Source organism: Dermochelys coriacea, chromosome 1, assembly GCF_009764565.3.
Source record: "Dermochelys coriacea isolate rDerCor1 chromosome 1, rDerCor1.pri.v4, whole genome shotgun sequence".
Taxonomy (NCBI): Eukaryota; Metazoa; Chordata; order Testudines; family Dermochelyidae; genus Dermochelys; species Dermochelys coriacea.
The window spans coordinates 166229036-166252498 of NC_050068.2; the positions used below are offsets into that span (position 1 = coordinate 166229036).

At 40.7% G+C, this 23463-nt stretch overlaps 1 protein-coding gene across 5 annotated transcripts in view; it reads left to right on the forward strand.

Moving 5' to 3' along the window:
* The window catches only part of TIAM1 (TIAM Rac1 associated GEF 1), a 272534-nt gene that overhangs the window by 123432 nt on the left and 125639 nt on the right, over positions 1-23463 (forward strand). Inside the window, exon 1 of one of the 5 annotated variants that reach the window (XM_043508779.1) lies at positions 9349-9453. The exons of the other annotated variants lie outside the window; for them this stretch is intronic. The gene's annotated coding sequence lies outside the window, so the exon portion shown is untranslated. Of the gene's footprint in view, positions 1-9348; positions 9454-23463 lie in introns of those variants that run through there. 5 annotated transcript variants of the gene reach the window in all.

Consider the following 23463-nt stretch of genomic DNA (forward strand, 5'->3'; position numbering starts at 1 on the left):
GCTTCCCAATACGAGTTGTGGGGGCAAATAACTTAATTTAGTTTTAAGAGAGATCTGGACAAATTTGTATGTCAGGGTTGTGTGTGATAATAAAGGCAGCTCTCTATATTCATGGGGCTCACTTCTGGTTTATGTTTTATGTTCCTGAAAACTCATGCTTCAGAGTTTTCAGCCTGCCACCATCTGGGGTCAGAAAGGAATTCCCCGCAATGTATTTTTGAAGGGTCTTTTTTATCTCCTTCCTCTGAAGCATCAGGGATGGCCAGGGCTGGAAATAGTCATTAGATGTGGTGGGCCAGAGTGCTGAGGTGGCACCAAGCATTCTTTCTCTCAGGTGCTTGGGTGGCTCGCTCTCTGTCACATGCTCAGAGTCTAACTGATGGCCATATGTGGGATGAGAAGGGGATTTTCCCCCAGGTCTGATTGGCAGTGACCTTGAGGATTTTTTGCCTTCCTCTGCAGTGTGTGGGTGTGGGTCACTTGCCAGGATTATCTGGGTATATCTCACTTACCTCTGGCACTGGTGCACCCTGTTCCTCCTGTTCTGTGCCTGTGGCACATAATAGTCTAGTCTCCTGCGGGCTGTAATGCTTTAGTCTTGTTCCATTGTTGGGTTTGGTGTGCGAGTGCTCGGTGGTGTTGGTGATGTGATATACAGAAGGTCAGACTAGATGAACTGGTGGTCTCTTCAGGCCTTAAACGCTGTGCTTCTCTGGCTATGCCTTCACAGCAGCTATACACCTGTGCTATACCCATGCGAGATGACTTGGACAGCAGGGCTGTTTCATTGCTATGCAGATGTCTGGACTTGGGCTGGAACCTAGGTTCTAGGACTCTGCAAGGTGGGAGGGTCCCGGGCTCAGGCCCCAGCCTGAGCCTGGCAGTCTACACAGCAGGAAAAGAGCCCCACAGCTCAAGCCCCACCAGCCTGAGTCACCTGGCACAGGCCAACCGTGGGTTTTTCTTTAATGTGTAGACATATCCTCTGAGATTTCTTCCATATACTTTGAGTCATTGTGAAACTGAAGTGCTGAATCATAAAGCTCACTGCAGTCCTCTTTCTGCACCGATTTAAGCTAATGGCAAAACTCACATTGACTTCACTTGCACTGGATTATGTCCTAAAAGATGCATGATTAGAAGCCAAGTGTATGCAGGTAATAACTGCAAAAGATAAGCACAGTGGGGCCATCATAATAGAAATTATGTTTTCTGTTCATTCCTCTTTTTTTCTTCCTGCTTGAACACTATTTTAAAGCAAATATAGGGAAGATGCTTATGGTTCAGATTGCATGAGTAACTGCATTAACACTTCCTTTGCTTACGGCAAGCAGACAGTTCTCCAAGACATACACTAATGCTGTGTTTCCCAAACTTGGGATGCTGCTTGCGCAGGGAAAGCCCCTGGCAAACCGGGCCGGTTTGTTTACCTGCTGCGTCCGCAGGTTCAGCCGATCGTGGCTCCCACTGGCTGCGGTTCGCTGCTCCAGGTCAATGGGGGCTGCAGGAAGTGGCGCAGGCTGAGGGACGTACTGGCCGTAGCTTTCTGCAGCCCCCACTGGCCCAGAGCAGCAAACCGTGGCCAGTGGGAGCCGCGATCGGCCGAACCTGCGGACCTGGCAGGTAAACAAACCGGCCCGGCCCACCAGGGGCTTTCCCTGCACAAGCGGTGTCCCTAGTTTGGGAAACACTGTACTAATAAATGTAGAAAGTGACAAAAGTACACAGCATTCTTATATGCTAACCCTACTAAAAATCCTAACCACTTAGCCTCAGCTCTGTAACCTAAACCACAGGGAAATTTAGTCTCTTGAACTCGTTAAAAAAGGCAGATGGTCAATTGATATGAAATTGGTAAATAGCATTTTGTTGAGGGGAGGCGTAGTTATTGCAGTTATTGAACAACAGGTGTCCTTAAGTAATTTGACTTTCTTAACCTCATCCTCTTGATAGAGTTGGAAATGTACGGCCTATTTAGCACTATAAAGTGAAGTTTAACATCCTTTATATCTTAACTTGTTATGTACGGAAGAGAATGACTTGATCCCAAATGAGTTATTATACTAAGAGTTACACCCAGCCATATTTTTGACCAAAGTGATGTCATTTTTACAGTGGGTTAATTCATTCATTCCATATAACCTGCCTCAGAAAAATCCTCCATATCTTTTGGCCCAGAACAGTCTCAAACCAAGATCTATTCACACAGTGCAGCCAAGAAGATAGGAACACCATCTTTAGCAGGAGGTGTTGGAGATGGATTAGCCATGTGCTTTGGATGGAAATGGATTCCATCACAAGACTAATAATAAGATGGACACCTGAAGGCAAGCAAAAATGAGGCTTCCCAAAAACAAGATGGCAAAGAGCTGTGGAAGCTGAGCTGAAAAACCTGGGGCACAGCTGGGGAACTATTGAAAGACTTGCCAGACAGGAGTCGAGGAGCTTCATCGCTGCCCTGAACACCAGAGGCATAATGGGAACATGATGATGATGATAGCTCATGCAAGTTAATTAGTGGATGTTCAGGGTGTGACAAGCCAGTGACATTAATTAGGATTGATAAGTGAATCTTCTCCGTGTTCAGTTTTGGCTTGGTCTGAGTGGAGGTCATCATTTCCCCTTTCACAGATGGAGAAATTATTGGTAGTTCGTTCCTCAGTCTGTCATAGACAAAGCCACGTTGGGAGATTTTGTTCTTTTGAAGGTAAATCCACTTGTTAGAAGTCCTGAATGTATCTGGGTGTTTAGGAAAGCATGCCAACTCCACTCTGGTTCTTTGCCAGTTGTTGATGCATAAGGAAAATCTTGAGGGGGTTTATTCCATAAATGATACTTGGTTCACGTTGGACCAAAGGAGATGAAAGGAGACTCTTCATTTTTTTTCTTGCCAGGTATTTAAGAGGCAACATAAGAGGATGGGGAGACAGACAATACCTGGTATTCTTAGTATCTTTTTTTTTTTATCAAATTATAATACTTTTGTGAGCAACTCAAGAGTTGCTCTCTAGACTTGTGATCTAGATTCTTGTGATCTAGATTCTGTGAAGGTGAACAGACACCTGAGCCACTGAGAAATGGAAAAGCGAAAAAAAAAGGAGTGGTCATTAGAGGGGACCATATCTTGACCTGCAATGATTTTGTGTTAGAAGAAAAACTATCTGCCACAGATTGTGAATTTGGGGTTCATGACACCGATCTGACCAAGAGAAACATGGAATGTGACTATAAGAGCTGGTTATGTCCTGCTAGAGTTGCTTATATATCAGTTATTCTTTGTAGAAAAATACTAAAATTTCAGTTATTTAATGCCTGCACAGTGCTTTGAACATGACAAGGTCTGGATAAATCTATTATATAAATAAATATTCTATATACGAATCCACTGTTCCTCAACATGGTACCTGAGTGTACTTTATGGAAATAGTCTATGAGATTGAAACAGTACACCAGCAGGAGTTTAAATAATGTCAAACAAAATCCGAAGTATTTTATTTGCATGGTGGCAATATCTCGAGGCTGGAGCCTCATTGTGCTAGGTGTGTTCAAATATATGGTAAGAGACAGTCCCTGCTCCTAAGAAGTTACAATTGGAATAGAGAAATCAGTTGAAGTATTATCTCCATTTTACAGATGGTGAACTGAACTATGGAGAAAGTAAGGTCAGATTTTCACATGAGCTTAACACCAAATGTTCTCAATGGAAGCTACTAGGTGCTGAGCTATTTTGAAAATCTGTCCATTAGTGATGTGCCCAAGGTCACATATGAAGTCTGTGGCAGAGTGGGGAACCAAACCCAGATTGCCTGAGTCCCTGCTCAGTGCCTTAACTACAAGACCATCCTTTTCTCAACACTGTGTAAATACACAGCTATGCAGGGAGAAATACCCCAGGGTTGTAAAACAGCACATATCACCTGTGTCCAAGTACTTATGTGGCAAAGAAAAAAGTAAAAGTTTAAATGCTTGCTTGCTTGCTTGCTTATCTGTGTGCCATAACAAACCCATATCAAGGTGTGTATCAGAGTGTCTCCGCTTAGCCGGTTGACAATAGCATGATCCAGAGCCTGGAAAAGCCTGTTCTCTGAAAGCAGGCAGACGTGAACTGACAAGCCATGGTTTTGCCTTGAAGGGCTAACTGCAAGGATGTTGTCAGTCAGCTTCTGCGAGCCCTCCTCAGCTGGTATGTGTCACTTATTTTCTTGGAACGTGGTCAGATCATAACATGTCATCCATATGAATCACCTACCGTAGTCAGACTTAACTGAAGGCATATCTGTGCTTTTTGCAGCAAAAATCTCAGGGAAGAGGAAGGTTAGGGACAGCCAGGCCTAAGGTGCATGACCAAGGAAAAAGAGATTTTGTATTTCCCCTCATCAATCACAATTGGGCTCTGCCTTTGCCAAATAAGATTAAGGTCTGACTCAGCATAAAATATATCTAGGTTATATGATTGCATCTGTGGCTTTTCCAGTTCTCTCTCTTCAGATGCCTGGCTTTTCTTTACTATTTGCTGCTTTTGCTTTAATATCGTAGGTCACCATAGAAAGGTTAAAGCACTGCTTTCTTCTCCACTAATTTAAACTTAACCAAAGGTCAAATTGACATATGACTTACATTGTATTTTTTTGTTGTCTGAAGCTTTCTGAAAGAGGCAGTTATAGAGGAACTTCCGATCATTAATATTTTTATAGGAATCTTGGGTAAGCCAAGGGTTTAATTACTTAGCTAACAGCAGGCCAGTAGGATAAGATGTCTCAAATTGTTGTGACAGAATGCAAATTAACAGAGCACTTCAAGCAAAAAGGTGTGTCTTGTTTAATCTTTTTAGAGTTGAAAACTACTTAAGATAAAGGTTAAATAATCACTTTCAATCTGTTGTCATCAGTGAAAATGTTTCTGCTTTAGGACTATAATATGTAATTGCTTTGTGTCTGTGAACCTGTGTGTGTATGTGTATAAACATTAGTGTCTGCATTTTAGTGAAACTACTCTGACATTAGTAAATTAAATCCCAAAGTGACATATAGTTTTGGATTCAGTGGCTCATGCTGGGCTGTTAGCATCTGTATAGCCACACTCCTCCTATAATCCTAGCTGCAAATGCTTGCTGTATCCTGGTGAACCCAAAGAGAATTAAGAACAGTCCCTGTCATCTCCTGAATCACTCTCAACTCGCCAAACCTGTTCATTTGCTAGGAGTGTGTTAGTTACAGTAATTTAAAAATTCTGCAGGAGTCAGTCAATCTAGCTGATGGCTTTCTCCCATTCTTCCTCTAATTTGTGTCTTGTGATAGATCCACTATTAGTCTTGCTCATTTTCTATTTTTCACTTAAGCTGATGCTCGGGCCCAGGTTTGTTTTCTCTCTCTCTCCACCCCCACTCCCCATGCATTAGAAAGGGTGTCTTCTATATTGCACCATGATTTTTGGATTCATTCCTCCTGTCAAAAGGGGGCATCAAATCCTAACCACTGAAAAGATCTAATAAGCGTGGAAGCCTGGTGACATCTGAGAGTGGGTAGGCATAACTGACATCTGCTTTTTAAAGTATTTAGGTGCAAAATTATACATGCATTTAATGTCTGAATTTGCCCCAAACTGACCATTTATAGATTTACTCAATTTGTATACCCATTCCTGATAACAGAGCATGCAAATTAGGTGTGCATTTTGCATACACAGTTGTGCAAATAATCTTGTTGAAAATCCGACCCACAAATTTATGCACAGAGCTGGTTTACAAAAGCCAGTAATGATGATACTGTCTTGACTCAAAACAAGACGTACAATGCTTACTGGTCTGCAAAGAAAGCCTCTTCTTAAATAGCAGTGCAGTCTCCACTTGTTACAGACAATCTTCTAAAAAGCATAAGTATTAACAATAATAGGGTTGTATTATTGCATAGTGCTTTTGGATAAATGCATTAGCTTCCCTCCTTGAGACCTGTTTACAACTATGGTTAAACTTACATCTGAAGTGTATTTATTAATCTCAACTAGATCCCATTGGACTTCTGCCCATATGACAGAACTTCTACAGATGCATGACTGAGATGCCTCATGGAAGTCCAAAACTGGAATACCCCTTTTATTATTACATTTTTATGATACAGCATTTCCTACACAAATCAACATTAAAATTATTTGTAACTTCCTATTGCACCTTGTTATAACTCTCAAAATATCTGCTTCCAAAGGGTCATGTTATAAGATGGAGTCATGTAGTATTCCACTGAATGCCAAAGTTTATGCAGAACATGCAGAATCATGCTGCCCAGTGCTCCTTCAAGGACAGTCAAGGGCTAGTTTCACGCCTTTGAGAATCAATAATGTAGTGATCACACTGAGATTTTAGTCCAATGATGGGCAACCCTTGGGCGGCTCGTCAGGGTATCTGGCAGGCCGTGAGACAGTTTTTTTTTACATTGGCACAGCCACCCGCGGCTCCCAGTGGCCATGCTGGCCACGGCTTCCTGCAGCTCCCATGGACCGGAAACGGCGAACCGCAGCCACTGGGAGCTGCGAGCTGCCATGTCAATTGTAAACAAACTGTTTTGCGGCCCACCAGCGGATTACCCTGCAGGCTGCAGGTTGCCCACCACTGTTTTAGTCCATCCTGAATACAAATGTTTATATCTGCAATGAGTACCTGCAGTGAGTCATTGATTTCAAATTGTATCAATAAATAGCCTAATTTAAGTAGGTTCTAGATTGTGCAACAAAATGTTCCTTTTATTTAGATTCAGTTATCTGATAGTGTTAAGCAGCATCTTACTATACTCTATCTAATAGAAGTTCAAGGGAAAACACTGGTTCTTTGAGGGGATTTTTGGTTACCTTGTAACAAGTATGCTGGTGCTTGGTGAACCGAACATGGTTGTGGGGTGCTTTGTCCTGTACACATTAAGGAGACTTTGCACTAAAGTTATTAAGCAAGAAAGAGGGAAATTCTAATTGCTAAATCAGTCACACTGATTCAAATATTGTCCATACAGCTGATTTGAGACCTTTCTCAAAGAGGACTAAAAGTATTTTATTAAAGTTAATGTTTAAAATCAAATTTACATAAGTTAAAAGGGAAGGTACTGTACATCCAGGGTTGGGCTTGGGTTATGGGGGATTGCAAGTATTGGTTACAAGGTTCACGAGGTACATACATATCACATAACCAGCATAGATCCAGATTGGGGGGTGGGAAATTTTTAAAGCGTCAGTGTATAAGTGGGCTCAGGTACGCCACCCATGGAATGTATTCAGAATCCAAGTCAGTACTGGTGTAGATAATAAGTACATGGGTAGGGTGTGTCCCTTGGTTCATCAGGGAAGGAGATGGGTTATTTCCTTGGTCAGCGTTCTCGGTTAATCAACTTGGTACTGTCTGTGTCCTGTGATGCGTTCTGTGTAGATGTCTCTGGACCACCTGATGGTGTCGGACACCATGAGCTGTCTCATGAGCCGTACTTGCTTAGTTTCAAACATCCATATTTAGAAGGCAAAGTGATAACTGTTTGAGCATTTTCCAGTGTAATCTAAAAGAAAAAATATTGAGCAATTTAATCAATATCCATTCAACAAGGAAAAACAACACTGAAAGTGCATTTTAATTTCACATTTTGTTTTATTATTATCCATTACCTATAATGCTCTACTAGAAACAAACAATGTGTCCTTAATCATTTTGTCGTTTTTTGCAGTTGGTAAACATAGATTTGAGTCACAAAGAAACATAATAACAAGAATGCACTTAGCTCCGTATGTTCAAATTAGTGTACAAAGATATAAATATTAATCCATTAATTAACTAATTGTATACCTCTTTGTCTGTCAAAATATTACCCATGATATCAGTTTAGTTCTGAGAAAATAGTTTACATCATTTGCTCTGATGTATGGATGTGTTCAGAATCAAAATAGTGCAGGTGGTAGATAAACAGCAGTTATTTGTGGCTTTTGTTTTGAAATTTCTCTGCAACAGCAATACTTAAAATTAGATATAAATTTGCTTTCCTAAATTTCCCCTCAGTTTCAGATGGATAAGCTGTTTACAGCCTGTCTTTGATGGTTATGTTATGTAGTGTTTCTGCTCACTTTTAAACTGTTGTTGCATTTCATCTCAGAGGTGGCTGCATTTCAGTGGTCAGTAAGGTAATTGCTGTGTATCAGTTTAAGCTGTTGATCTTGCAAGCACTTACACACATGAGCAACTTTACAAATCAGAGTAGTCTCATAATTATGTGCATAAGTGTTTTTAGGATCAGGGCCTAAATCAGTGGTTCTCAACCTACTTACCATTGTGGGCCACAGCCTGCATCCAATTCTATCTGTATGGTCCTGATGATGTCACATGGGCTGCAGCTGTGTGCTGATGGGCCACAAGCAGCCCACGGGAGGCAGGTTGCGAACCACTGGCCTAAACGTATAGTATTTTGGGAACTTTCAAGATGGAAAGCACTATTTACATGTCAGATAGCATTCTCCATCAGAGTACAGAGTCCATTAGAAAATGCAGAATAGGTCAGAATGTGTCTAATTTTCTTGACTTATGTCTCATTAGCACATGCTTTCCTGAAAAGAAAGAAAGAAAGAAAACATTGATTTGAGCAGTATGAAGCGAATGACAGTCAAATTCAGCCCCGATGAAACACAAATTGGGGTTACACCAGGGATGAATTTGATGCACTGCACCTATTTTACTATATGTGGAGAGACTCTGACAAGGCACGAAGTAGCCAACCTGCCATTTCTGATGTTAGTAAGTCATTCTGAAAGTCTACTGTGTTGTAACAAAAAGAAAAGGAGTACTTGTGGCACCTTAGAGACTAACAAATTTATTAGAGCATAAGCTTTCGTGAGCTACAGCTCACTTCATCGGATGCATTTGGTGGGAAAAAAACCTTTTTTTTTTTTTCCCCACCAAATGCATCCGATGAAGTGAGCTGTAGCTCACGAAAGCTTATGCTCTAATAAATTTGTTAGTCTCTAAGGTGCCACAAGTACTCCTTTTCTTTTTGCGAATACAGACTAACACGGCTGCTACTCTGAAACCTGTGTTGTAACAGTAGATTTGATATTTCAATTATTGGCTATTCTCACATTGTTTTACACTTGTGAATTCAAAGCACCCTGCAGAGGTGTCTGCAGGAATTTAGATCTGAGGAGCCACAGGGGGTTGAGACATTGAATGACAGAAATTCCCACCAGCCAGAGTTGTTTGTGTGAAGAATACCAAATGGAGCATTAAACTTGGGTGGGAGGAGGAAGAAGGGAGGCGAAAACCAAGGTTTCAAACACACCCAGTTGTCCCATCTCATCTTGGCATGAAACTTAACAAGTTACACCCATTGTCTGAGCCAGAAGCGGAATGAAACACTGACGCTTCCTCATTTCTGTTACGGGCTGTAAGACCTTGTGAAACACAACAGGAGAAAATGTTTGAGATATTGATGAATGGTAAGTTACTTTTAAAAAAACTTCTTGCTTTAATTTTTCTGATAGGTGACAGAAATTACAGCAGTGAAATTCAGACTATGGAAACGTGTTTGCAAAGTGTAGCTTTGTTGTCTAAAATGCCATGTGTACTGGAACCTCTTAAGTCTGTCTCTTTTCACAGGCAAAGAAATGTTTTTCTAATTCATGCTGAATAAACCTTTGAGTGCTTCCTTTTCATTTTCAAAGGGTTTAGTGTTGCTCTCTAAGGCAATAGCAGAAGAAGTACATACATACATTTTTTAAATTTTAGACTCTTTAAAACCAAATTAATTTAATGGAAGTTAGGTATTTGATAGCTAAATTCCCTAACAGAGAAAATGTAGTATCATGTAACTTATTAAAGATGCATCTTTTCCCCAGTGGTCTGGCTTTATTTTCAGTAATTACAGGTTGCAATGCTCTTTAATTGTTTAAAATGAACCTTGTGAAAGCTTTCAACTTGAATAAAGCCCTGTTAGATTCTGCACGGCACTGAAAACTTGAGCATTTGAAGGGCAATACTTCAGTACTTTTAAAGAAAGGCAAAAGGGCTTAGATTTGATGAGGTCTCACTTGTATAACATTTCATAATATTGCAGAAACCAGGGCTACTTAAAGCTCTTCCGTGGTGAGATGCTCCTTTTTCTGGTTATTTCCATTGTTACTTACAGAGTTATCTTACATTTCAGTTACTATTTTTAAATGTAAAGTGTTTAATTCTGTTTTTTGAGGGCAGACATATGAATACAGAACTCTGCTCCCCTGAGTAATTATGAAGAGTAACCAAACTTATCAAAGGTTGTCTATAAAAGCATTCAGAAGCTACCCTTCGCTGACAATGGGTGTCAGCAATGGGTGCAACTGAACATGTGCGAAAAAGGGTTTGACACAAGCCTAGACCTGGACCACCTTGTCCTGCACCGTTTCAGAAACGTCAACTATCGTTTATGAACTGCTGATGGACATGGACCATCTTACAGCTAAACTGGATTCAGAACTGCTTCAGATGCACTCTTTGTCAGCAATGAATAATTTTCCTCATGCAGACAAAGCACACATTTTTTGATGGAGATAAGTCACACTGTAGCTGCTTTAAATATATCACTTTTGTCATTTCATTTAATACACCAGAAACCCGTTGTCAAGGCAGCTATTAATTTTTGACATTATTTTCCCATTCCAGGGTTGATTTAAACTTTCACATGCATTTAGCATTTTTGAACTGTGGGAGCAGTTTGTGTGGGTATTTTTTCAATCCATTTTGAACTAAAACTGATCAGCTCTTTATGAAAATTTGTAGAAAATTGCTATGCTAATCATGGTAAATCATGCTAAGAAACCCAAGGCAAAAGTGTGGCTTACTTAGTTACAGTTGCTAATTAAAGTGTATTCTTGAAAGGCTGCACATCTGTTATAAGATGAAAATCTTGATTTTGGGGAGGAAAAGCTTTATTTTTCTGATGGCTGGTATAAAAAATCTGGTATGTCACTGATTTAAAGCTGGATCCTGCAAGCACTTGCTATTGGGCATGAGGCTTGATCTTTTTGCCTATTTATATCAACCATAAAGTTTCCATTGCCTTCAATGGGGGCAGGATCAGGCATGTAAGACTCAATGGTGCAATAGTGAAGTCAAATGGGAATTTTGCCATTGGCTTTGATGGGAGCAGGATCAGGCCCATAATGCTTACTCCTCTGAGCAACCAAGTGCCCTGTTTTGTGGAGAAAACTCAACACTTCACAACTGAGGGCCCTTTATTAGTGTCTTTGAAGTGAGGTTTTGGCTGATTAGTCTGTATTGGTTCTTTACTGTGCTATGAGATAATAATGCAAGAAAAATAGACCTCTGGTAAAAGAGAGACTCTCAGAATGAAATATCAGTTTATTAAAAAAAAAAAAAGTAAAATGTCAAATGTAAAAATAAATCTCAGGGTCTATCAGTAAAACATTTAACAGCAAATGGTGCAGCTCTTAATAATTTTGTCTCTATTAAAATGTTTCTCTTTATATTATTTTGTTAAACTTACTACAGACTGTGCGGCATGTTTTAGTGAGTTTTTTGTGGAACAATAATCCATTACTAGATGAGAGGAATAAATTATTTATAGATTAGAATGTTTTAACATCCTACCATGGAGTTGTTAAAGGAGGTCAAAATATAGAGCATTGAAAACGGGATTAACACAGCTGTGCTGCAGACAGTCCAAAAGCAGAGGGAAAGGAAAAGTTACTGTAATCATATAAATATTTATATTTTAATCACAGTTCTTAAGAAATTGCACTTAAAACTTACAGGTTTCTAGACCAAAATGTATTTCCTGTGTGTCTCTTTCTGGTGAATAGCTAGCATTGGTTGTAACCTCTCAAATTTTAATGGAACCATGACACCTAAACAAACATGAATATCTTTCTTCTCTAGCTCAGCAAGCTTTTTCTTTGCTGCTTGTTTTGTTTCCCTGTGGGATGGTGTCAAAAGACTTTAGGAACAGTGAGCATTTATAATAAAAAACAAATCTCCTTTTTCTACCGAGAGGAAGCTGTTGTTTTATTTCTGTGCATGAAGCTTCCATAAAGAACTCCTTTGCAAATGTAGTGAAAATACATTCCCATTATTCATATGTACAGTAGTTGGTTTGAAATCCTTGTACGAAAACTTTATTGAGTTGATTCATTACAATCTGCTTTTTATGTAATTGTTTTTTGTTTTTGTTTTTTTTTAGAAACTTCCAGTTATGCTTTCACTAAGATTCTTTATAATGCATGAATTAGAGACAATCTTAGCGCATTTAGGCTCTGGTATTTTTTCCTTTACATGAAAGCCACATACGGTGCCAAGAGTAGCTTTAAAATAAAAAGTTCTAAAAAATAATCAGTGATCCAAATTCTGATCAGCATTATAGCACTATGCGTATCATGTAGTCATCTGTGTTGTGTAATTTTATAGTCTTCCAAGGATGCTGCAGAATCATACTACCATAGTCCTTCAAAGGCTCTGTCTAGCTGGATCCTTATTATAGTTTGAATGCATGCCATCTAAAATTTTGTAACATAGTGTGTTCAGATAGTGTGTATGGGGGTATCTAAACTACCTTATTTTCCACCTAAAATTTCCCATGATTGCTCTCGATACAGATGGGAGTGTACCGTGGGAACCTAGTGTAGAGAAGACTGCCAGTATTTTAACTACTGTGTTGTCCAATCCTGCTAAGAGTAGGTCTAAATGACAGGGTGTTCAAATTGCCGTGCATACACTGGTGTTCCTTTCCTTGCTACCACTGGTGGAGCTTCCTCAGTATTAATAACTGTGTAAATTTTAGGAAAATAAGACTATGTCTACACTATGGACCTTACAGAGGCGCAGCTGTAAGGTCTCCTATATAGCTGCTCTGTGCTGGTGGGAGAGAGGTCTGAGTAGTACTGAATGACAACAGTGAGGAACGCTAATTATTATGCCTGCATAGAGGGTTTGTGTAGAAGCAGGAGTCAGCGAATATTTATAGCATGAAGGTTACTTTGCAGTATTATTTTTCTCTCCGAACCCTTAGGAACTAGTGGACCCAGTTTTGTACATTCAGATCAGTGGGAGTTTTTCTTGCATAACAAGTACTGAATTAGTCCTGTTTAACAGTGTATTTATGGAGCACGTTTTTGACATCAGTATCAGTACTCTAAGTACTACTATTTCTGTCCAAACACCCTTCAACAGGAAATAGTTTTTTTTTGTTTTGTTTTGTTTTTTTTTACAGTTACTGATCAGGCTGATGACCACATCACCACATGCACTGCACTAGAGAGATCTCAGGATCTCTGGTGCTCAGGCTTCTAGAGTTCAGATGCATGGCAGAGTTGAGATGTTTTTGAGAACTGTGAGTAGTAGAATCGAGAGTGTTGACTATGCTGCTTCCCTAGCTCTCTCCAGTTCAACTAGTTTATAGAATCATACTCACCTCTTGACATCTAGAGCTGAGGCTTCCTGGGTCTGAATGGAATTTTTTCCCCCCATGTAACTGTTTGTGTTACCCTACTGATATATAGTAGCGTCAGAGAACTAGCCGTGACCATACTGGAGAATCAGGTGCTTTAATGTAGGCTGCATGTGGCGGCATGGGGCGCCACTAAATGGTAGCTTCCGATTGATGGGTTTGGGGGAATTGCAGGATGTCATCTATAAAAATGCAAGCTTTGTGGGATGGGATAAGGGTGTGCTTGGAAGCCTGGAAGAGGATGAAGAAAGGAAAATATGTAGACCGTTATTTCCTGTAAGGTTTTTTCTTTTTTTTTTAAATATATATATAGATTCATAGATACTAAGGTCAGAAGGGACCATTCTGATCATCTAGTCCGACCTCCTGCACAGCGCAGGCCACAGAATCTCACCCACCCACTCCTATGAAAAACCTCACCTATGTCTGAGCTATTGAAGTCCTTAAATCATGGTTTAAAGACTTCAAGGAGCAGAGAAGCCTCCCTCAAGTCACCTATGCCCCATGCTACAGAGGAAGGCGAAAAACCTCCAGGGCCTCTCCAATCTGCCCTGGAGGAAAATTCCTTCCCGACCCCAAATATGGCAATCAGCTAAACCCTGAGCATATGGGCAAGATTCACCAGCCAGATACTACAGAAAATTCTTTCCTGGGTAACTCAGATCCCATCCATCTAATATCCCATCTCAGGGGATTAGTCCTCTTTACCCTGAATATTTAAAGATCAATTACTTACCAAATCCCATTATCCCATCATACCATCTTCTCCATAAACTTATCAAGTAGAATCTTAAAACCAGATAGATCTTTTGCCACCACTGCTTCCCTTGGAAGGCTATTCCAAAACTTCACTCCTCTGATGGTTAAAAACCTTTGTCTGATTTCAAGTCTAAACTTCCTGGTGGCCAGTTTATACCCATTTGTTCTTGTGTCCACATTGGTGCTGAGCTGAAATAATTCCTCTCCCTCTCCTGTATTTATCCCTCTGATATATTTATAGAGAGCAATCATATCTCCCCTCAACCTTCTTTTAGTTAGGCTAAACAAGCCAAGCTCCTTAAGTCTCCTTTCATAAGACAAGTTTTCCATTCCTCGGATCATCCTAGTAGCCCTTCTCTGTACCTGCTCCAGCTTGAATTCATCCTTCTTAAACATGGGAGACCAGAACTGCACACAGTATTCTAGGTGAGGTCTCACCAGTGTCTTGTATAATGGTACTAAAACCTCCTTATCCCTACTGGAAATGCCTCTCCTGATGCATCCCAAAACCGCATTAGCTTTTTTCACAGCCATATCACATTGGCGGCTCATAGTCATCCTATGATCAACCAATACTCCAAGGTCCTTCTCCTCTTCCGTTACTTCTAATTGATGCGTCCCCAACTTGTAACTAAAATTCTTGTTATTAATCCCTAAATGCATAACCTTACACTTCTCACTATTAAATTTCATCCTATTACTATTACTCCAGTTTACAAGGTCATCCAGATCCTCCTGTATAATATCCCGATCCTTCTCTGAATTGGCAATACCTCCCAGCTTTGTATCATCTGCAAACTTTATTAGCACACTCCCACTTTTTGTGCCAAGGTCAGTAATAAAAAGATTAAATAAGATTGGTCCCAAAACCGATCCCTGAGGAACTCCACTGGTAACCTCCCTCCAACCTGACAGTTCTCCTTTCAGTAGGAGCCATTGCAGTCTCCCCTTTAACCAATTCCTTATCCACCTTTTGATGTTCATATTGATCCCCATCTTCTCCAATTTAACTAATAATTCCCCATGTGGCACGGTATCAAATGCCTTACTGAAATCTAGGTAAATTAGATCCCCTGCATTTCCTTTATCTAAAAAATCTGTTACATATACTGTGCACTAGCTGCCTTTTGGAATAATAACACTCACCCTTCCTATTTTTAGCAGGATGCACAGAATTATGTACCCAAATCCTTTTACTTCATATTGACCTAGGCAGTGCTGAAAAATTCTTTTAACAGTTTGGCTTCAGATGAGAAACCTTCTATCTTACCACCAGTTCCAGCAAGCTCTGAAAGTTACATTTCATAATTTCCACAGGCAGGCTGCAAATATCTCTTTCCAATATACTACCTGAATATCTTATTTCAAAGCAGAAGGGGAAAAAAACCCACCTGTATCCTCTTCCCAGATGAAAATTGTCTAGATTAATCATTTGCGTTAAGTTGGTTTTGTGGATAGGTAAAGAAGGTATATTAAGAATTTGCTCCAGGCACTTTCACATTTTACTGTGACAAAAGACACCTGGAAGTTTCAGACCCTGAACTGCAATTCCATAAAGAAGTGAATTAGCAAAGGGTTTGGGTGCCAGCACAGAAATGTTGTCTGCTCCATATTGATGTGTATAATAGTGATATCCAAGGTAAGGAGGCGGGCTGGGGTGGGAACAACAGGACATCTTAAAGTAGTGGGGGTGGAAATATTCAATAGTTATTCCAAAATAAATTTCACTTGAGTGTGGTTATTTCGTAAGGCACAGTTGTGGCATGTTAGCTATTATAGAAGATGCAAAAATAGGTTTACATATGCAGAGAATTGGGCCACTGGCTTCTACTTTAATCCTTGCTCCTTTGCTGTGTGACCTGTGGCAAGTTACTTAAGGTAAAGTTTTTTTCAAAGGTGACATCTCATTTGGGGGGCCTTTATTTAATTGCTCAACTTTTAGACCCTGAGAGCCTGATCTTCAGAGATACTGAACATCCCTCCAATGAAGTCAAGTGGAGTGGTGGAAGCCCACAGCACCTCTGAAAATCAGACCCAAAGTATCTCATGATGCGGGTACCCCAAAAACAAAGGTGCCCAAAACTAACAACCACTTACGAAAATGTTTCCTTACCCTCTCTGTACCTCATCTGCTGCATCAGTAGACTTATACCACTTGCCTGTCATTGTAAAGCATTTTGAAACAGATAATTGTTGAAGAGCATGTAAGTGCAAAATATTAGTATCATGAACAGGAAAGACATTACATTCTGTTTTGTCTACATATGATATTGCAGTAGTTCGCACAGGGAGTTGATCAACCAAACAGCATAAGACTTTAAGCATAACTGCTCCCAGGTTTCCCAGGCTCCCTCATCAGGAAATTATTAGCTAATTCATTGCAAATTTATGCAATGAACAAAGTGGCTATTCTGCCAAGCATTTGCCAAGCATCTGATAACTTTAATTGGAAATGACATGTACAACATGCCTAAGATAATTTTGTTTAAAAATTACTAATGTGTTTTTAAAAGCAACAAAAGATTGTTCTTTTCCTTCTGCACAACTAGTGGTAGGGCAGCCATTAGGCCTAGGTCTAAATTTTGCTGTAATCCAAGCAAGGAAAGACACTGTGTCCACATTTCAGATCTGAATCTGATGTGTTTTTAATCAGCGCCTGCATACTTTTATCATTCTTAAAACCCTTCTGACTTTCTGAAATGTTCACTGTTGCTAGTTTTGCTTCCGCCTTTTATTTCTTGAGTAGCTTTTTTTCCTATCTAGCATTTTGTAGAGATGATAGACAAAATAATTGAGGAAACGGAAGCTGACATCCACCTCCACGTATATTTTAGGATGAACTTTTATTTTTTATAGGTTTTCCTTCTGCATTAATCACTGCCATAACTGAGCACCTCCCAAATTATTACGAAGACTCTTGTTGGGCTCAGGGCTTCAATGTCTTAGACCGGGGTGGCCAACATGTGGCTCTGGAGCAGCATGTGGCTCTTCAGAGATTAATATGCGACTCCTTGCATAGGTGATGACTCAGAGGCTGGAGCTACAGATGCTAACTTTCCAGTGTGCTGTGGGTTGCTCACTGCTCAACCCCCTGATCTGCCCCAGGACCTCCTACCCCTTCTCCCAAGCCTGCCATGCCCTCACTCCTCCCCACCAGAGCCTCCTGCATGCTGCAAAACAGCTGATTGCGGCGGGCGGGAGGAGTGGGAGGCGCTGATTGGCAGGGCTGCCAGTGGGCGGGAGGTGCTTGGGGCTGGAGGGGGGTAGCGGACATGGGGGCTGCTGACATGTTACCGTGACTCTTTGGCAAAGTTCACTGGTAAATTCTGGCTCCTTCTCAGGCTCAGGTTGGCCACCCCTGTGTTAGACATTGTCAAATACAACAGAAGAGACAGTCTCTGCTCTAAAGAGCTTGCAATCTAAGATAAAAATCCAGACAGGGCTTGAGGAAAGGCAAAGTGAGCTGATGACAGGCACGTGTCTTGTTACTTTCATGCCATTTTTGAAAAGTCTATTTGTGCTAAAAATAGTTTTAGGGTTTTTCTGGATAGAGCTTGGGGAGTAAATACGGTCTAGGAATTATTTAGGGAAGTTCTATGGCCTGTGTTACACAGGAGGTCAGACCAGATGATCACAATGGTCCCTTCTGGCTTTGGACTCTATGAATCTATGCACTTATATTTGATGTTGGGGAACTGAGGTACAGAAAGATTAAGTGACTTGCCCAGGTTCACACAGGAAGTCTGTGACAGAACCTGGAACAAAACCCAGCTCTCTTGAATGGTTGTCCAGCTCTCATCCATCCTCATCGTCTTCTGGGTGGATGTGACTCAGCACACCACTCACCACTAGTCTGGTGCCTCCCCCTGGCCGCTCTGGGGATTAGGTCACCAGGTCAATGCCCATTTCCGCGGTTGCACGCTGTCACTTTGTGTCTCTCTCTGTCTGCAGTATCTTTCTCACGCCAGCATCCTCTTCATGACTTAGCCCTCTGGCCAGGTCACTCAGTGTTCCTCCCTTCCAGTGTATATCAAAGTCTTTCCTTCAGCAACCCTAGGCAGTCTTCTTTTTCACTGCCTCAGGTGCCACCCTCTCAGTGGTTGGTAGGGGAACCCGGGCTCACTTTCTACTCCAGCTTCCAGTTCAGGGATCCTCAGCCCAGCAGTTCTGAGCTTTACTTGGACTTCATTGGACTGCTCCTTCATTGGACTGCTTCCTGCCACTCCTGGTTCTGCCCCCCTCCCCCCCGGGAGTATCAGCTCTAAACTCTCCCTTTTCCCAGGGAGTGATTGCTGCCTGCCTTCTTGCAGCCTTTCCCAGCTGCCACCAAATATTCCTCCCTCTTCCCAGAGAGTGACTGCCCTTTCTCAACAGCAACCCCATTCTGTTGCCAGCTACCTGGTTGTGTAGGCCTCACCTGTTCCGGCTCCTCTGAGTCTGCTTTCAATTAGCTCCCTGGCTCCTCCTCCAGGTGTAGCTGGTGTAGTTAATTGGTCTAGCTGGCCATCTTAACCCCTGTCAGTCCTGTGTGGTATGGGCACCTCTTCACAGTGGACTTTGTACTTTTCTCAACTCTTGTAGTGTCCTAAAGCACAATTAACAAATTGCAGATGTCAGAGATGAAAGCGTAGCCACTGTGCACCAAAAAACTTGACAGCCTAGTTGAAAGACTCTGGGACAGAATAAAGCAGTGAACATAGATATAGAAGCCACAACATCAAAGTAATGAAAGCAGGGCTAGGTGGGCTACTTTCCTTTCTTTTTTTCTCTTTTTAAACAACCTAATCTTAATGTTTTTGTAGTGTCTGTGTAGGGTTTTTTTGGAACATTTTTGTAGGGAGCATGAACCTTTAGTATTTCAGCTCAGGATGGAATAGTTGATCACAAATCTCACAATATTTGGTGTTTCTCAACGTCCTTGTTCCTGGAGTTATTTGAATACAAGATAATCACTTTTTATTTTCTCCCCCTCCCCCCCAAAAAAAGTGAAAGTTCTGACCCCATTGATTACAGAGGAAAAACTTGAAAACATGATCTGAATGCTTCAAAGATCAGAAGGTAAATAAAAATAACACAATGTATTATTTATTAAAAAATATCATGATTTTAAGCCAATCTCATGATTTTTTTGGACACTTGAGTCTGGAATACTGTCTAATTTTCAGAGCCACAATAAAGGGCTCAGCTCCACTATGAATTGCCCTGACACTGACCTCCCTTTTGCTGAGCAGGGTAGGCTATGTGTATGCTACAGCCTATAATGGCAAAACATATGTTGCTCAGGGGAGTGAATATTCCACCCCCCTGAAAGACATAAGTTACACCAACATAAGCATTCATGTGCAGAACGCTGTGTCAGTGGGAGAGCTTCTCCTGCTGACAATAGCTTCTGCTGCTCTGGTCGTTTTGAGGCACAGGACAAGCTCTTCAGAGCTGCTGACCCTGGGTCACTCCCATCAACTTCAGTATGAGATATGAGTGTTCACCAAATCTGGAAATGAGGCCCAAAATTAACTAGAGACAAAAGAAAACTGACCAAACAGAAGACCATTATTGGTGCTGCATTATATTGACAATCAGATATTGAGCCTTGCCTACAGATACATAAAGTTCTAATACTTTTATAAAATTCCACATAGCAACCAGTGTATTTGAACACGAGAAGGGAAACCTTTTAGTATGTTCTGACTCTTCTAACCCACCAATTCGTTACACAAATGACAATAAAAAATCCATGCCTCATTCTTATCTGTACAAAGGTATTATTTATCTTCTCATGTTACTCTGAATTTGGGACAGAAAAGATGGCTGTTGTCACAAAGTTCCTTGAGCAGACTGAATAATCTCTTGCCTTGTGTTTCCCTTTTCCCAGTGGGAAGCATCAAAACGTGGTGATTCTGCAAACCAGGCTTTTATTTATTTATTTTTTAAAAATCTGTTTCCAAACTCTTACAATCAGTTCAAAATAAATAAATAAATAAATGAACAACCGAAAAGGGTCAATTCAGCCTCTCCACAGGATCTACTAATTCCATGTGTCTCAGTGACTTTCGAGATATTGGGAAGCCAAAATCTTTTTCTGTGGCTAAAGAAGGTTCAAATTTCACATTTGAAATCTCATCTAATAAAACAGGCAGAACAAGAAAAGGATTATCTTCTTGAGACATCTCATTTAAATTTAATAGAGCAAAGCAGGAGGCCTGAGATTTGTGTTCCAGAGCCTCCCACCTATAATGTCTGTCAACATTATCTTGAAATAATTGCATTGGAGAGGGTCCTACGCTTTTAATTTGATCTCTTTTAAAGAGCTTGTGTGATCCCTTTCTGTTTTTCCTAGGGTTTCTTGTAGTTTTTTTTAATCTGAGGTCAAATGGTGTAAACTTTTTGATATATTGTTTTGATGAAATTATACAGTATATTTAATGTAATCTCTTCTATCTAGTTAGATATTTATGTCCCTGTACTATCAGAATGCCTCATACACTAATGAATTTATCTTCGCATTACTCCTGTGACATAGGAAAGTATTATCCCCATTTTACAGATGGAGAACTGAGGCACAGAGAGATTAAGTAACTTTCCTATGAATCTGTGGCAGAGCCAGGAATGGCACTCAGGTCTCGAGAATACTAATCCAGTGCTTTAATCATAGGACCCACCTTTTCTTACACTTCAGAACTAAGGGTATGTCTACACTGCCCACATTACAGCGTGGCCATGGCAGTACTGTGACATAGGCAGTGTAGACATGTTTTATTGCCGGGGGAGAGCTCTCCCGGCAATAAAAAACCCCCACCTTGAATGAAGGGTGGTAGTACAGCTCCCGGTGATAAAGTGCTGTCTATACTGGCGTTTTTCAGCGCTAAAATTTTTGTCGCTCATGGGGATGTTTTTTCACACCCCTGAATGACTAAAGTTTTAGCGCTGAAAGTGGCAATGTGGACACAGCCTAAATAAACTAAACTCAGTCCTCTAGATCTTTGTGAGTGACAGACAGGGAGGACTGGAGCATGGCAGCTGCACTCCCAAACCCGCGGAACAGCTAACAGAACACTGTAGATCTCAGACAATTAATAATCTCAAATATTGAAAATCAATGCTGCAGTTAAACATGTCTGTGCACATCTTTGAAAAATGTCCTCTGGCTGCTTGACCTGACTGATCCCTGAATGCCATCATAACTTGGTGAACATGAGAAAAAAAAACAATTGAAATAAAGTTGAGAAACATGTCGGAAAGCCTATATGATTATTGCAAGTTATTTCATGAGACTAATGGCACAACGTGGGATTACTGATGGGAAAGAACTATATAATGTTGACTAATTTATTCAATATTTCTGATTGTTAATCATCTTCGATCTAGACTGTTGCTAGCCATTCCATTGTAAACCATGAATTTCAGTCTCTGAGATCACCTCAGGTGAAAGTGCTTATCCCAATAATTTGTCCATAAAATCATTATTTTAAACATTATTTTCATTTAATTGTAACATTTTATAAACCCTAAACGATTAAAGAAAACATATATGAAGGGCTTGATTCTTAAGAGTTGTTTCAGAGTAGCAGCCGTGTTAGTCTGTATTCGCAAAAAGAAAAGGAGTACTTGTGGCACCTTACTTCACACCATTTCTCCAGTTTGTCCAGATCATTTTGAATTTCAATCCTATCCTCCAAAGCACTTGCAAATCCTCCCAGCTTGGTATTGTCTGCAAACTTTATATTATGTGTAGACAATTTTTTATTTAGAAAGTCTTGGGACTTTCAACATGGGAAAGCACTCAGAATTGGCCTAATTCTCTGAGTACCTTTAAAATCCCATATGTTAGTCTCTAAGGTGCCACAAGTACTCCTGTTCTTAAGAGTGTTAGGCATGGAAATTGTTTAATTTGCCCCTCCGAGTTACTGTAATTTCATGTGTAATTTGAGTGATTATGGAATTAATGACCAGTTATGCATCTAGCCATCTTATGCATGTGCAAATAGCCATTTTCCTTGGGCTGTCCATGCAAATGTGCATTTTGTGTTTGAAAATCAGGACTTACATATTGGATTTTCAAAGGTACTCAGAGAATTAGGCCAATTCTGAGTGCTTTCCCATGCTGAAAGTCCCAAGACTTTCTAAATAAGGGCTTGTCTACACATAATATAAAGTTTGCGGACGATACCAAGCTGGGCGGGTTTGCAAGTGCTTTGGAGAATAGGATTGAAATTCAAAATGATCTGGACAAACTGGAGAAATGGTCTGAAGTAAATAAGATGAAATTCGATAAGGACAAATGCAAAGGAAGGAACAATCAGTTGCACACATATAAAATGGGAAATGACTACCGAGGAAGGAGTACTGCAGAAAGGGATGTGGGGGTCATAGTGGATCACAAGCTAAATATGAGCAATCAGTGTAATACTGTTGCGAAAAAAGCAAACATCATTCTGGAATGTATTAGCAGGAGTATTGTAAGAGTATTATAAGCAAAGCATGATCCATACATCTGGAAATCCTGGATGCCCCATCATCTCAGGCATTGGCACCCTGACAGCAGGATTGTCTGGCTATGTAAACTCTCTCCTCAGGTCCTACGCTACCAGCACACCTAGCTATCTTCGAGACACCACTGACTTCCTGAGGAAACTACAATCCATTGGTGATCTTCCAGAAAACACCATCCTGGCCACTATGGATGTAGAAGCCCTCTACACCAACATTCCACACAAAGATGGACTACAAGTCGTCAGGAACAGTAAACCCCGATAATGTTACGGCAAACCTGGTGGCTGAACTTTGTGACTTTGTCCTCACCCACAATTATTTCACATTTGGGGAAAATGTATACCTTCAAGTCAGCAGCACTGCTATGGGTACTGCATGGCCCCACAATATGCCAACATTTTTATGGCTGACTTAGAACAACGCTTCCTCAGGTCTCACCCCCTAACGTTCCTACTCTACTTCCGCTACATTGATGATCCACTTCCTGACACTACGGTGCTAATAAGCGATGGTCACATAAACACCACCCTATACCGGAAACCTACTGACCGCTATTCCTACCTACATGCCTCTCGCTTTCATCCAGATCATACCACTCGATCCATTGTCTACAGCCAAGCGCTACGATATAACTGCATTTGCTCCAACCCCTCAGACAGAGACAAACACCTACAAGTTCTCTATCATGCATTCCTACAACTACAATACCCACCTGCTGAAGTGAAGAAACAGATTGACAGAGCCAGAAGAGTACCCAGAA